At 34.3% G+C, this 17,349-nt stretch overlaps 1 protein-coding gene across 2 annotated transcripts in view; it reads right to left on the bottom strand.

The window, feature by feature from the left end:
* The window catches only part of LOC126779921 (uncharacterized), a 40,708-nt gene extending 27,392 nt beyond the window's left edge, over nt 1–13,316 (bottom strand). For both annotated transcript variants that reach the window (XM_050504110.1, XM_050504108.1), the window contains exon 1: nt 13,077–13,316. The gene's annotated coding sequence lies outside the window, so the exon portion shown is untranslated. The remainder of the gene's footprint in view (nt 1–13,076) is intronic.
* Between the last annotated feature and the right edge of the window lie 4,033 nt (nt 13,317–17,349).

Below are 17,349 nucleotides of genomic sequence, written 5' to 3'. Positions count from 1 at the left end.
ATAAGAATAATTAGGTTTTTGCCAACGCTAAGACCATAATAAGGAGTGGACTTTGGACAAGTTATTTTGATATTTGAAATTCTTTTATTTCAAAATATAAATTACACTCTGAAAATGAGCCATCGCAGAAAACCATCGAGAAATATCAGACATGCGACATTGACCTTTATAATCTTAACATTACAAGAATTTACGGATCAGAATAGAATATCACCATAAGTCGGTTGTCGTCATTTCATGTGTGATGTGTGTCTTACAGCATTATCGACGGCAGTATCGGCCTTTAATTGCGTTATAACAATTATTAATCTGACATCGCCAATGCGCCACCAAACTTGGGAACTATATGTCACGTCCCTTGTGCCTGTAGTTACACTGTGTAACTCACCCTTCGAATGGGAATACTTCTAAGTAAAGTAAGTATTTTTGTTTGGCAATGTGATATGGTCTTTCCCCTTATTTTACGAGTAGTGACTTAATGACAAATATTGTAATCAAGTAGTAAGAACGCGTGAAGGTTAATCGATGATTTCGGGTTCGAATCCAAGCAAGCAAAAAATGTTTACGATTCATTTCGTGATAGCAGAGGAAAACATCGAGATGAGACCACATTTAAGCTCGATTAGCCCAGCAGTGGGAATTTAAAACTTTACTTAATTCCTAAGTTACCACAACCAATATAAACGTGAAAATATACATGTAAATAACATACGAATAATAAAAGTACCTACTAAAAATATCGGTCAATGAATATATAAATAAATTTTCATATATATATATCGCTTTGACAAGCCTATATACATATATATGTATAACAAAACAGTATGAAGATAAGTGATGATGTCACCTACCTACTTTATTTAAGTCAAGTTAATCATATTGGTGACAATGTTGGATCAAATATTTGGATATATTTTTTTATATAAAATTGGTTTACAGACGGTCAAATGTCCCACCGGATGGTAGTTATTACCATCGCCCATAGACGTTGTGTAAGAAATTTTAGCAATTCCTTTCATAACCAATGTGCCACAAACCTTGGGACTTTATACGTGCTTTCCGAAACACGGGACAAATTTCCAACTCCCTGACTCTGGGTTGCTACTGAGATTCTTCAACAGAAAAATCCAATAACTTCTTATAGGCTCAACCTGCGGTTTGAACCCAGGGCCTCGGATTTGCGGCCTTATATCAAGCCACTTTTTTTCGCAGTGGAAACCTTCAGAAAGGTACCCGGGTCCCATGGGGGTGGAACCGGGTTATGTGGCATTCTTACCCACTAACACCACTGCGATGGCCACGCATAAGAGAGGCTGCTGGATCTTTTTGATATAACGCATCCGCGGCTTCTCCCGTGCATTGATCCGCTCGTGGCTCGGCGGAGCTTTCCTATCTAGCCACTAGACCTTTGGTCAGGCAGTCTAAAAAAACTTCCTATTATAACTATATTAAACGAACGATTGATCTATATTACAGGGTAATTGGTTGAATTAGTTCTTGTGACGTCATTAAATGACTGATGCAAGTAGGTAAATAAAACAAATAAATTATATATATAATGTTTATTTCGAATAAACATTCAAATGTACCGATTTATATTCGATTTATTTACTTAAACGCAATAAGTGCAAAGGAGACGAGATAAATGTGCAAGTGAGACGGCAAGAGTAATAATATCCTGGTACATTATTCACACACGGCCATCTGATCAGAAACTAAGCAGAGCTTGTGCTATGGAAACCAGACAACTGATATACTACATATACTATTTTTCTTTTGTAAATACATACTTATATAGACTCAGGACAAACAGACATGTTCATGCACACAAATGTCTGTCTTGGGTGGGAATCGAACCCACGATCTGCGGCGTGAAAGGCAAGTATCTACCAACCACGCCAACCGGCCCGTCAAAACTCGAGAACAAACTCGAGACTCACCACAGACATTGGCCGGAAAATGTCATGTGCGATATTGACCATTAATATCATAGCATTTCAAGAATACACGCATCAAAATAGTATGTCCAGAGCTTTTACTTATACGATATATTTAACGTTCATTGCGATTTATATGCAAAACAGCGCCATCTAGTGACAATAATATAATTCCATATAAACCACACACACACACAAAAACACGCACACAGATCGGGTGCTATTATAGCACATTGGTGACCCGATTTGGAGCCAATGTATGTTAAAATTGCAATCATAACAATCGTTGGTACAAATATTCGTTTTTATAATTTTATTGTTCTTTTCTCGTAAACGTTGGATCAAACATTGGGGATGAGTTATAAATACATTTGCTTACGTGACTGTTCCAATTTTCATTGGATCATAAAAAGGTGATTTATTCATTTGCAAGAATAATGTTTTTTTTTTAAATAAAAAACTAAGCCCAATTGCACAATTTGCACGCTCAATTGCCCCGACAGTCTAGTCGCTAAGGGGCCTACATTTCTCGACTTCACGCTGGTATTTACACAGTTACCCCCCCCTGTTTTCCTCCTCTGAATATTTAAATATCTGGCTGGTGGTAGGGCTTTGTGCAAGCTCGACTGGGTAGCTACCACCCACTAATCAGATATCCTCCCGCAAAACAGCAGTACTTTGTATTGTTGTGTTCCGGTTTGAAGGGTGAGTGAGCCAGTGTAATTACAGGCACAAGGGACATAACATTTTAATTACAAAGGTTGGTGGCGCATTGGCGATGTAAGAAATGGTTAAGACCCTATTTTTAAGGGTTCAAGTTAGATTGAGGAAAAATAAATTTTTCATTGCTTTACGGAACCCTAAAAGTGTTACAATTATCTTATAACGCCAGAGTATTCCTCATAGCACATTTTCCGTTCATTTCAAATAACCATAAAACGGTTATTTATATCATTATTAGCATCATCTAATAGACGAGGAAAATTCATTGACTATAATTTAAAAAAAAAAACCGTGTTGCCACTTATAAAATAATTAGCTTCCTATACTAACTTCGCACGGGTAGAATAAAGATTTACATTAACTGTTTAAAGACTTTATGAGCAAAACTCCCAGTCGGCATGATTTTTCCGACATCTAATATTAATATCCTGGGACATTTTTCACACACGGCCATCTGATCCCAAATTAAGCTTGTACAGAGCTCGTGCTATGGAAACCAGACAACTGATATACTACATATACTACTTTTCTTTTGTAAATACAAACTTATATAGATAATTACACCCAGACTCAGGACAAACAGACATGTTCATGCAAACAAATGTCTGTCCTGGGTGGGAATCGAACCCACAACCTTCGGCAAGAAAGGCAGGTATCTCCCAACCACGCCAACCTACATAATATAACATACATATTAGTCTTTAGTGGTTACCTATTTAACGCATTGGCTTCGTTTTACTTTCTTTTTTTATTACAGTGAATTTCTATTATAACATCAGTTTGGTCTTAAATGAGTGTACATTTTTTATCTGTGCTAACTGCACAGATAAAAAAATTTATTGTAAAGTCGTGCTTTCTTCATATGTTAGTTTTTTGTACCATATGATGTCCTAGTTTTCGGTGAGACAAGAAAGCTGGCTCGTCGGGTGCTACGGTTACGACGTTCTTTTGTTTTGGTTAAACTTACATTATTGTGAATGTTGAAGCAAGCAAGCAACCATTTGTACAATATACAACCAACCTTGCTTCTTTGCGAATTAACGAAGCTTGCGTTGGTTAATTAGTAAATGACCGATCAGCAACCTCATTACGGTACCAAATTTAATTTATATATAATTTAACTATATGTCGAATTTGATAAATTAAAAAATATATAAAGATATATTTTACTGGTGGTAGGGCTGTGCAAGCTCGTCTGGGTAGGTACCACCCACTCATCAGATATTCTACGGCAAAACTCTGCCACATGTGTATTCTACCAAACCGCATTGGAGCAGCGTGGTGGAATAAGCTCCAAACCTTCTCCTCAAAAAAGGGAGAGGAGGCCTTTAGCCCAGCAGTGGGACATTTACAGGCTCTTTTTTTTTTTTTTTAAGAATAGGAAGGCGGACGAGCATATGGGCCACCTGATGGTAAGTGGTCACCAACGCCCTTAGACATTGGCATTGTAAGAAATGTCAACCATCGCTTACATATCCAATGCGCCACCAACCTTGGGAACTAAGATTTTATGTCCCTTGTGCCTGTAATTACACTGGCTCACTCACCCTTCAAACCGGAACACAAAAATATCAAGTATTGCTGTTTTGCGGCTCTTAGTTTACGCGGCTTACAGTAAAACTCTCATAGGGTTTGAAACCACGGTCATCGGTTAAAATTCACGCGTTCTCACCACTGGGCCATCTCGGCTTTTTGAGAGTTATATGTATTACGATATTTAACTATTTTATGTAAACAGAAAAGGACATACGATACCTAACGTCCCCCTCTCACTAAAAGTAAACAGAATATCCTTATAAAGGTTTTAAAAAAAAAAAAAACAGATTTAAATATTTGCATAATTTTATATGGCTTTATAATATAGCCACTCAGTATAGACAGGACACGTATCAGAACTTCGTTTTCCTGTACGTAATATACTTATGTATTTTGACGTCAATAAACACTATATACATATATGGGCCGAGGGCAAACCGAGATGGCCTAGTGGTTAGAACACGTGAATCTTAACCGATGATCGTGGGTTCAAACCCGGGCAAGCACCACTGAATTTTCATGTGCTTAATTTGTGATTATAATTCATCTCGTGCTTGACGGTGAAGGAAAACATCGTGAGGAAACCTGCATGTGTCTAATTTCATTGAAATTATGCCACATGTGTATTCTACCAACCCGTATTGGAGCAGCGTGGTGGAATAAGCTCCAAACCTTCTCCTCAAAAGGGAGAGGAGGCCTTAGCCCAGCAGTGGGACATTAACAGGCTGTTACTACATACATATATGGGTATTTATATACATGTTTTATTTAATTATGTTATAAAATAAATTATATCTTTCATTCATTCATTGAATAATTCAACATTAATTATTAATAGAATACATAGAATTAATAGGCATTTTTTTGAATATATTTTTTTTTTAATTTTAATTACTGGTGGTAGAACTTTTTTTTCTACCGCAAAACAGCAATACTTGATATTGTTGTGTTCCGGTTTGAAGGGTGAGTGAGCCAGTGTAATTACAGGCACAAGGGACATAACATCTTAGTTCCATAGGTTGGTGGCGCATTGGCTATAAGCGATGGTTGACATTTCTTACAATGCCAATGTCTAAGGGCGTTGTGACCACTTACCATCAGGTGGCCCATATGCTCGTCCACCTTCCTATTCTATAAAAAAAAAAATCTACCTAACATAAAAAGAAAATTATAAGAAACAGTCCTTACATCGCCACCACCAAGGGAACTAAGGTGTCATGTCTCTTGTGCCTGTAGTTGCAGTCACCCTTCCAAACCGGAACACAACAATAATAAGTATTACAATTGGTAGAATATATGAGTGGGTGGTACCCATTCCAACGGTAGACGAATTAATTCCATTAGCGTGACAAGCGTTAATCTCGTGCTGAATAAGAAAACAACTCGACTTATCGTTTAAAATGTTATTGAATTCGCTATGATTATTTAAAACTTCATACAAGCACATATTACATATACATAGTATATAAAAAAACCCACACGAATTCAAAACACATCACGCACACATATAAAAACCAATGATGCCACGTGGGCTCAGTAGCCCAGAGTATGTAAGTTAGAAGCGTGTACACCATCGTGACACACAAAGCACGTAAAGCCGTCCTGTGCCTGAACTCTTTTCGATCGTGTCGGATTGCCGTCCCTAGGGAATAGAGAGTGCAGCTGTGTTTGCGCACACACTTGTGAACTATAATATTTCCTGCGCAGTTGGCTAATCTGTCTGTAGGACATCTGAATCTTTCTGAAAATATTTAATCCAATAAACGTTTTTTCAATAACGTTAGCACCACAAACCTATCCACATCGATAAATCAACACGATATTTATACCGACATCGAACTCAATGTCAAACAACAAAGTCAGATTAATTATTTTTCAGACAGACCATTGAATAACTTTATATACAATATATGTAAATAACAAAGCAAAGACGAAACACACACACAATAGGTTTGTCTGTGTAACTGTGAAATATTAATCATCCCTTACATCGCCAATGCGCCACCAACTTTAGGAGCTAAGGTGTCATGTCCCTAGTGCCTGTAGCTACACTGACTCACCCTTGAAACCAGAACACAACAATAATATTACAGTTTAGCGGTAGAATTTTATTCAGTGGTAAGCAGCCAGACTGGCTTGCACACAGACTTACCACCAAGTGGATTGAACTTTAATTAATATTTACTTATCCTAACCACATAGCCTCTCGTCTCTTATATATAACTTGATAATTGTTATCAACTATGTATTCAACCCACGCTAATTACATTAATCGAGAAAAATCATAAATTCTCGTATCTCACTCGCACACTATTCTCATCCCTGTCGCACCAAGAACTAGCAATAAGAAACGTTCGTAAACAATAATCAGTTTAAATATGAATATTTTATTCGAATCTGTTTACCGCGAGTCCGTTCGTTTTTTTTTTTTTAATTTATTTATCCTATATATACGAAAATTCAAAATGTTACTACTAATAAATAAATTTTTTTTTTTTCCTTGACTAATGGTAGCAGCAGCCGAGATGGCCCAGTGGTAAGAACGCGTGAATCTTAACCGATGATCGTGGATTCAAACCCGGCCAACACCACTGAATTTTCATTTGATTAATTTGTGATTATAATTCATCTCGTGCTTTACGGTGAAGGAAAACAAAAAAAGAAATTTGGCAACTCCTCTCTTTGTCGCACTACCAAAAAATGGAATTCCTTACCAGCTCACGTGTTCCCCTCCTCTTACAACCCGGGTTCCTTCAAACGAGGCGTGAAGAGGCATCTTGCGGGCCGGCTAGTACAGAACATTCTTCCCGACTGTACAGGCCGTCGTCGCGTTTGGACTCTACTACCACTTACCATCAGGTGGAGTAGAGTCATTTGCCATCCCGGGGCATATAAAAAAAAAAACATCGTGAGGAAACCTGCATGTTTCCAATTTCACTGAAATTCTGCCACATGTGTATTCCACCTACCCGCATTGGAGCAGCGTGGTGGAATAAGCTCCAAACCTTTTCCCCGAAAAGGGAGAGGAGGCCTTAGCCCTGCAGTGGAACATTCACAGGTGAAAGACCGTCACCACACTTACGACAAATAGTATTGTGTTTGTGCACAAAGCTACATATGTACGTCATATACATATATTTAATTCCAACCATAGGAGTAAATACACATAACCGACTTTGACATTGAATTAAAGCGATTGCTATCTTGATGTATGATATTCATTGTGGTTTCGCGAATGACGTTTTCAATGTACGACGAAGTAATCGGAACTTTGGACGTAAAATTAGTATATAAGTGGTTAAGTGTAATATATGGATATATAATCGAGGACTGTTTGTATTGCGTAATATATCTGTGATATTTATATAATACACAGGCTACATTATGGTTATATTACTGCCTTTATATATGTGCTCTGTGTGCGTTCATTTTATTCTTATTTCATATTTAATAACGTTTAAAAATAATATATATTAATGACAATTCTAGCATCATTCAATTACTTAGTCTGATTTATTTAGTCTGTTATTTTTATTTAGTCTGTTATTTAATCTACATAATATTATAAAGAGAGAGCACGAATTTTGTGAGTTTTTATATAATTCGGACATGATTGCCAGTATCTAAATTTACGTCACATATTTGAAAAATTCGAATTTCGAATCAGTAATTATAGAATTAAAAAATTCCCCATTGCGAGTTGCACGATGCGGTAAGCGCTTGCAATTATACATTCGATTATTTTTCATATTTTCGAATTCGAAATTCGAACATTTTTCATTGTCATATATATTTATCGTTATCAACCAATCACAATTAAGATTAATGTAAAAATAATTAATTTGATTTCAATCACCGTTTGAGATAGTGCTCAGTTACAGAATATCTAAAAACTCACCCGTGAAATGTTCACAGCTGACTTACAAAGATAATCAATTTTGATTCGTAGTGTCATTATTATTACGGTCAATGTCGCATATCACTTTCTGACATTGCACGACCGTTTGCCACGGCGAGCTTCGTTTGTTTTTAAATGTCCTTGACTCGTAATGCCGAATTTCAACAGAGGATTACGGATTCGACTCTAGACAAAGACAATTTTCATATCTTAATATGAGTTTACATATAAATTTTTAATTATTATTATTATTCAACGTCCTGTGAACATGAAATTTCTTTTGACATTAGTTTATTCACAATTTATCAAATATCTAATTAAATTTATTGTAAGAAATAAATTAAAATTATAATTATTATTATATTTTCATATTATTTAATTATATTATAATATTTTTCTAGATATCTACTGTAGAATAACATAGTTTTCACTCATCATCATTAAACGATTCAAAATTTGAAACCGAATAATCTCATATCATGTGTCATCTATTTTATACGTGACATTGGCAGAATATCTTGCACTCAAAGAGCGTAGATAGATACACGTAAAAAAAAAAATTAAAAAAAATATTATTATTAGCATATGTATGACGAAACTACAGTGATGTATCTTTTAAAGTTTTCCTTCCGCAGACAATTGCGGAATTCAAACACAAAAAAAGAATTTTTTTTTTTTAAATATTAACGAATTTTTAATAGTCATAATTAATATAAGTTTACACTTTGGTGGAGTTAGTGTATGTATTTTACAAAAGGGACTTACAATGTTTTCAAACTGCCTTAATTTTATAATTTAAGAATATAGATGGTAAAATCACCACCCAAAGTTATTGGCATTGTAAGAAATATTAACCATCCCCCACGTCAATGTTTCACCTTGGAAATTAATGATTGTTATGTCCTTGCCTTCAGACACTCGCTCCCCTAGCAATCAGTACACAACAATACCGAGTAATTCTATTATCAATTACTAATTAATGTTATATCTTTTGTAAATAATATAATTATTAATAAATAAACCATATTAATCTATACAACATCATATAGATAATAAAAAGTATATAATAAGATAAAAAAATGAATTGTATTTGATAATTAATAAATAATTAGAAATACTCATTACAGAGTTGTCTTAAAAAAAACTCCAAGAGTGCTGCTGACCACTTATCATCAGGAAGCTTATTAATCTTTTCCTATTAGACATTGGCATTGTAAGAAATGTTAACCATCATTTACATTGTCAATGCTCCACCAACCTTGGTAACTAAGATGTTATGTCCCTTATGCCTGTAAAACATTGGCTCACTCACCCTTCAAACCGGAACACAACAATACCAAGTACTGCTGTTTTGCGGTAGAATATCTGATGAAGTGGGTAATACCTAAAGAGATGAGCTTGCACAAAGCCCTACCTATCAATAAATGTATATTAGTCAATAATTAAAGTGAATATAATAATTGTTTAATATAGAAAAGTAGCGGGATACATGATCATAATCACACCATTTATATACTACATAAAATTTAATTATATACTACAGTACTATAGCCTATTAGCCAAATGAAATCGAAGGAATAGAGAACAAACCATAGATTTACATATTCCATGCGATTCGCAAATAGCTCTGCTCTATTACACTCTACAAACATTTCTTGATGTATAAATCATTATTTATAATTCAACATTACTCCACTTAACTACTTATCCGATATAAATTTAATTTCAAAGTTTTAATAACTTTGTCGACATTACATTTTTTTATGAATCCATAATGAATGCCATAGTAAATACTAATTGGATTCGGATAGACTACATATAGTGTCGATACCATTTTTCTCTCACTGGCAATCTAATCAAAAGAGCCTATCCAAAAAAAACAGAGCCGAATATATTTTCAAAATAAAATAAGGAATGCCATTAAAACACAATAATAATATCATCATCATCATGGGTCATTTTTCACACACGGCCATCTGATTCCAAATTAAGCTTGTACATAGCTTGTACTATGGAAACCAGACAACTGATATACTACATATACTATTTTTTCTTTTGTAAATACATACTTATATAGATAATTACACCCACACTCAGGACAAACAGATATGTTCATGCACACAAATATCTGTCCTGGGTGGGATTGAACCCACAACTTTCGCCAACTGGCTTGTCAATAACAATATCCACAGGCCGCCGAATATACAACTTTTTTTACAAGTTTATTTTTTTACTCTTCTTTTTATCATCTGCAATCAACCCCTTAATATAGGTTTTAATCAGATTTGTTGATTAAGCTTTTCTCAATTTTGAGAGTGAACATTCAATGATGTTCTCTTACTTTATTCACTTCAAAGAGTGATCAGATCGAGGCCATTCGCATTATCTTTAATCGGAATATGCAGTCATTTGTTTTTAAAAGTTTAGTCAGTTGATTGATGTGTCCTTCGAGTCTTTGCTTATAGGCCAAAGAAGACTATTTCTTCTTTGACTGTCGGTATTTCCAGATACTTATGTACTTCCTTGTTCTGTATAAACCATGGTGTATTGCTAAGGCCTTTAATATTTTGTTCTGGCAGTGCTGGAGGATTTCTATGTTTGAGTGACTTGCCGATCCCCAGAGTTCCATGCCGTACGTCCAGACTGGTTTTTTTATACATTTGTATATAATAAGTTTATTTTCCAATCAGTGTTGATTTCCTACCTAGTAGCCAGCACATATTTTAGAATTTCTTGTTTGTTTGTTCCTTTTTTGCCTTTATGTGGTCTCGCCAGGTAAGTTTTCTGTGGGGTTAGGGGGTCAAAAGTGTGGGTAGCGGTGGTTTTTTAGTGGGTATTCCGGCGCATGCTCAGCGCCGGCGAGTCCCACATACCCCCCACTTCAAGTGGGGGAAACGCGTAAACGCGTTTTACCAGCGGAAAAAAAAGGTAAGTTTTCTGTCTAGATGCATACCTAAGTATTTAACAGTCGTATGTTTTGGCAAAGCATTTCCATCGAGTGTCACAAGTGGACAGTCTCCTCTCTTTAAAGTGAATGTTATGTAAACAATTCTGTGTGAACTTATGTTGTTACTTAGTCAATATACATAAAATTTATACCAGTTGATACCACGCATTTCTAAGACTGTATATAATATTATTGTATATGAGCAGCTGCGCTTCAAAATTTAATCCACTTTAAATTTAGACTGTTTACGAGACAACCTTGTATTTTACATTCTTGTAATTCCATAATATATGGCTGATATATTATAGATTTCTTTTTTATATGCTTTATAATGTTACATATCAATTTCTTAACCAGTCATAAGTACTTTTATCTAAACCAAGTTGGTTAAAAGTAGTTTTGTCTGAAAATCATCAGTTAATAGTGCTTTTGACTGCATATTTGTGGTATAAAGTTAACACTCTTTGTCGAAACTACCTTTAACCATTAGGGCATAAGTCAATATCACTTTTGAATGGTTTGATAAGGTTAAGGTAACAGATATAACCAATCAAAACTAAGAAAAAAGAATCAGTGAGGCAAAACTGCTGGTGGTAGGGCTTTGTGCAAGCTCGTCTGGGTAGGTACCACCCACTCATTAGATATTCTACCGCAAAACAGCAGTACCTGGTATTGTTGTGTTCCGGTATGAAGGGTGAGTGAGTCAGTGTAATTACAGGCACAAGGGACATCCTAGTTCCCAAGGTTGGTGGTGCAATGGTGATGTAAGTGATAGTTAACATTTCTTACACATGGCGTTGGAGACCACTTACCATCAGGTGGCCCATATGCTCGTCCACCTACCTATGAAATAATAAAATAAAAAAACTACTTTTTACTGTTTTTACAGCCAAAAGTACTGTTGTCAAAAGCCAACGGACAAAAGTACTATTGATTTTGACTGATTTTGCTAGTTAAAAGTACATGTGACTGGTTAGGAGTTCTGACTACAGGATATACAATGAAAAGTATATAATATTTTATATAACAAACCTAAATAACATTGATTTGATTAAAAGTCGCAAAGGTTGCTCGGAAGAGATAAGGTGGACTAAGAACATATTTTCTTGTACTCTGCTCAATAAAGTTTATAGAAACCAAACAGCCGCCCTGGCCTTGACATTACATGGAAATGTATACATAAGTTATCTGTGTATGTGTATGAGATGAAGTGAATTTTACGGTACTCATTCAGTTATCTAAATGATAAATATCATAAAATAGTGACTATCTGGCTTAAAAGGATATAATATCTTTATAATGGAGACTATTTGATAACTAGAGCTCGTTAACGTATTTATGATAATTAAATTGACGAGCCGGTTTGCGTGGTTGGTAGAAACTTGCCTTTGATGCCGAAGGTTGTGGGTTTGATTCCGACCCAGGACAGACATTTGTGTGCGTGAACATGTCTATTTGTCCTGAGTCTGGGTGTAATTATCTATATAAGTATGTATTTACAAAAGGAAAATAGTATGTAGTATATCAGTTGTCTGGTTTCCATAGCACAAGCTCTGTTCAAGCTTAATTTGGGATCATAGCCGTGTGTGAAAAATGTCCCAAGGTATTAATATTATTATAATTTCAAATTGTTTTTGAAACCACTGGTACAGATTTCTTAATAATATATTTTCGAAACAGTCATCATAATAAAAAATATATATATTTTTATTAATAAAACAGACTGTTCTAATTATAAAATCTTAAGAAAGATTATAATTATATAACTATTAAAAACGCATTTACTACGTAGTATAAAAAACGCTATCGTAATAATAGGATATCGAATGTATAAGTTTACGAAAAAAAACAATTGTTTTTTTTTTATTACCGGACGAAAACATTAATTAATGTTACTAAATCATGAATGCATCTTTTATTAAAAGTAGCTTTATTTGCAATGTGTTCTCAAATATCATTTAGTTAATAAATACACCACCTAATAAAAAGGGTATTTAAGGAAAAATATGTTTAAGTTATTTCAAGTGGGTCATACCTCGTTTGACGTAGAAGCTGGATTTCCAAGAGTCAAATAGTTTATAAAAAACAACTTTATCACCGAGGTGTGTCAAGCACTTTACTTTCACCGCAATCCAACACTATGCGAACACTTGAAAACTACACAGCTTGTTCTTATGTTCGTGGATGTAATTGTTTTTATTGATACAAAAATTTGCAAATTACACCCGGATGACGTTACTGCGCATGAGTTTGGCGAATGTCCACACTGCACTGTCGAATGCGTACAGTGTTGCCTAGTTGTAAAACAATTTACCCATACGCCGCACAATAATGTTTCCCTACTAAATTAAACCTATTTAAAAATATATTGATCAACAGGATCAATTTTAAAAGATATTTTTTTTTGTAAATAAAAATAATAAGTATAAGTTAAATTAATAAAAATTTCATTGAAATTGTCACATGTGTATTCTGCCAAGCCGCATTGGAGCAGCGTGGTGGAATAAGCTCTAAACCTTCTCCTTAAAAAGGAACAGGAGGCCTTAGCCCAGCAGTGGGACATTAACAGGCTGTTCATGTACTGTAAATTAAAAAAAAATCTTAATGATAATAATTTGGTAACACTTTAAAATAGTGCTAAATGTTGCGATTAATATATTTCTCTATAAAATATCTCTAAATTTACTAAGCATTTAATATAATAATTAGTTTTTGTTAAATTTAGGGTATATTGTCTAGGCTAGTAACCCTGTAATCTATTAAACACCTCACCCCTCCCGCTCCCCCATTACATGTTAGATCACAGACTAAAAATACATCTCTGAAGTTGTTGACAAGTGGTAAGGTCCGTTTATATTCGGCGGTCTTGTTCGCAAACATATCAGTTTTTTTAATTATTAAATATAAAGTTCATTTTAACAATAAGTATGATAAATAACGGCTGCTGTAATCTCAATCTCAACTCACACGGAAATTATTGATATCCCTGTTGCGTTCTTAAAAAGTGCGTATTGTTAGCTCGGTTTCCAAGATTTTGTTAAAAAAAACCTCATGATTTCAAAAATGATAACTTAGATGTGTTTCGAGAAAATCGATATAATGTTAAAATTGTTTTCTTGTTAACTTATTGACATATTATTGAAATTGTTTTATTTTGTTTATCTATTATCTTTGTTTGTGTTAACATATTTATTATAAATATGCTCAGTCCACAAAAATATTTCTAGATACTGCTGTTTTGCTTAGAATTCTTCGTTGTGAAACTTGAGTTTAAGCTGAAGAATCCTGGGCTTCCTATATACTAAGTTTTTCGTACAAACATACATGTCACTGTTCGTTTTGAAAATTAATATTAATACATAAGAAAATAAAAAATAAATAAATTTTATTAAAACTTAACTATTTTTCAAATACAGGATTTTTGCATTACAAATTACTTTCTGTGATGCAAGTCATCTAGTCATTCGGTTCTCATTGGCCTCACGGTATCTGGTGCCCCTCCGTTCATTACGCTTTTACTTTCTTGTGATAATTAGTAAAATATATGTGTTATAGACGAAAGTGTACACTTTTATTTATCTCTATGTTTATTTATTGTGTTTCTTTATTTATAAATTCTTTGAATAACCAACAATCTTATCAATCTGCCGTCTGGGCAGATTTTATTCGTTGAAAACGGTTGCTATAAGCGGCCCTTTAAGTGTTGCCCGGCTGTATTCGTTTTAGACATTTGCTTGCTATATTAAAAAAAACAATTCTCAGTATTTTCATGTTTGTTTATTTTTACATCGATGCCGATCGAACGGAATGCAATTACTTTTGACCCGTTATTGTTTTTTTTTTTATTTCGATCATTATAGCGTAGGCACGACACTTTGTATTTTTATTATTAATGTTTAATTAAATTGTGGTAACATACTTTATTATTAACAATGCAATCGTTTTTATTTTACTTTTAATACATTCGAGTAACAAGAAATTGTACTATAGAATAAATTAATTTATTCTAGTTTATTTTTGTATGTGTGCCTTTCCTTAGTAACAGCTAACTAATAAATAATTTATAATGCTGTGATTTGACAAGATAAGTAATTAAAAACTTTTAATATAGGCACGATATTATTAATCCCAGGAGGCGATTTATAATGGCGGAGCCGACCTTCCGTTTATATAGACAATTGCGTCAGTCTTATTCCTGGTAAAAAAAATGTTGAAAGGCTTACCTATTTGTACTGCAATCTCACGGCCTTATAAACGTTATTTGGAGTGTGTTTAATAAAGCGGTGATGGCCTTATTTTTTTTCTTTTCTGGCGTGTATCTACGCTATTGAGCGCAAAATATTCTGCCAATGTCACGTATAAAATAGATGACATGTGATACGAGATTATTCGGTTTCAAATTTTGAATCGTTTAATGATGCTGAGTGAAAACTATGTTATTCTACAGTAGATATCTAGAACAATATTATAATTAAATGAAATAATTGATGGCCTTATAAACGTTGGTCAGCGATTGATTAGATAAACAATGCTGTCTTCTTCTTTCGAATGACAAATCAGCAATGACAGAATTTTTATGATTAATTTGACAAATGTCAAAATTATACTTACAATTATGTGTAACATACTACTAATGTATACCAATGCGCTACCAACCTTAGGAACTAAGATGGTATGTCACTTGTGTCTGTAGTAACATTGGCTTACTCACCTTTCTAACCGTAACACAACAAAACTAAGTATTTCATTTTTTTTTAACACAATATAGCTTATGTAGCTATATATATATACGCAAAGTGGCTGGCAGCGGATGGAGATTGAGAGCTGAAGATCGGCAATTGGTAGAGGAGAGATTGGAGAAGCCTATCCAGCAGTGGACGACAAAGGGATAATGGTGATGATGATGACTCAGTGATAATGTAGCTTTTTATAGATGTAAGAAATTTTGAAATCGTTTAATTAGATTTCGAGTTCATTCATTACAAGCAAACCTACAAAAAATTAAATCTTTTCCCTTTATAATACCATATTAGTATAGACATACATAGATCCACCTGCAACATTATATATATATTTTAAGTTATATGTTACAAAGTTGCCGTCCCTTCGGATTAAGAGAGTTAGGGAATAGAGTGCACCTGTGTTTGCGCACACACTTGTGCACTATAACATCTCCTGCGCAGTTGGCTAATCTCTTTTGAGATTGGCCGCCGTGGCCGAAATCGGTCTGGAGGACATTGTTATTATTATTACAGTCTTAGATTTCTAAGTTACATAATATCACTTGCAGTTACGCTATATAAGATCTCCGATCCGTGCTAAGGACGGCTATCGCAGTGGTTTTAGTGGGCAAGAACCAGATTCCACCCCAATGGGACCCGGGTACCTTTCTGAAGGTTTCCTATGCGAGAAAAAAAGTTTATATAACGAGCCGATGGCGTGGTTGGTAGACACTTGCCATAAACACATCTGTTTGTCCTGAGTCTGGGTGTAATTATCTAGATAATTATGTATTTACAACAGAAAAGTTGTATATGTAGTATATCAGTTGTCTGGTTTCCATAGTACGAGCTCTGCTTTGTTTGGGATCAGACGGCCGTGTGTAAATAATATCCCAGGATATTATTATATATTAGAACAAATTCGACACTCACAAATCTAACTCAGCCGTTAAACGACAGAAAATAATATGCGACTTTAACCGTTATAGTCATAACATTACAAGAATACACGCGTCAAAATAGTATAGCACCATAAGTCGGTTTTCAATATTTCACGCGTGAGTGATGAAGTCAGTTCGTAAAGGTTAGCATTGCTGTTGCTTTTAGATTTTGATTTCATCTTAGTTAGGATGTACGCAGTTTAAAAATGTTAGAAAAATAATTTCACTCTTAATATTGACGAACTACGCAAAGTCCTTGGGAATGATTTGCTGGTGAGCGGGTCTCCCAAACGGGTTGTCGTGTTTCTCAGATTTGATATTAGTACTAGATTCGATTACGACACCCACGTTCTTCATTAAATGAAAATTAATATGTGTTAAATACTAATATTAATAATAATAATATTATAATATCCTGGGACATTTTTCACACACGGCCATCTGATCCCAAATTAAGCTTGTACAGAGCTTGTACTATGGAAACCAGACAACTGATATACTATATATATATATATATATATATATATATATATATATATATACATATACTACTTTTCTTTTGTAAATACATACTTATATAGATAATTACACCCAGACTCAGGACAAACAGACATGTTAATGCACACAAATATCTGTCCTGGGTGAG

Source organism: Nymphalis io, chromosome 30 (genome assembly GCF_905147045.1).
Source record: "Nymphalis io chromosome 30, ilAglIoxx1.1, whole genome shotgun sequence".
Taxonomy (NCBI): Eukaryota; Metazoa; Arthropoda; class Insecta; order Lepidoptera; family Nymphalidae; genus Nymphalis; species Nymphalis io.
This window is presented reverse-complemented; position numbering and strand designations above follow the sequence as displayed.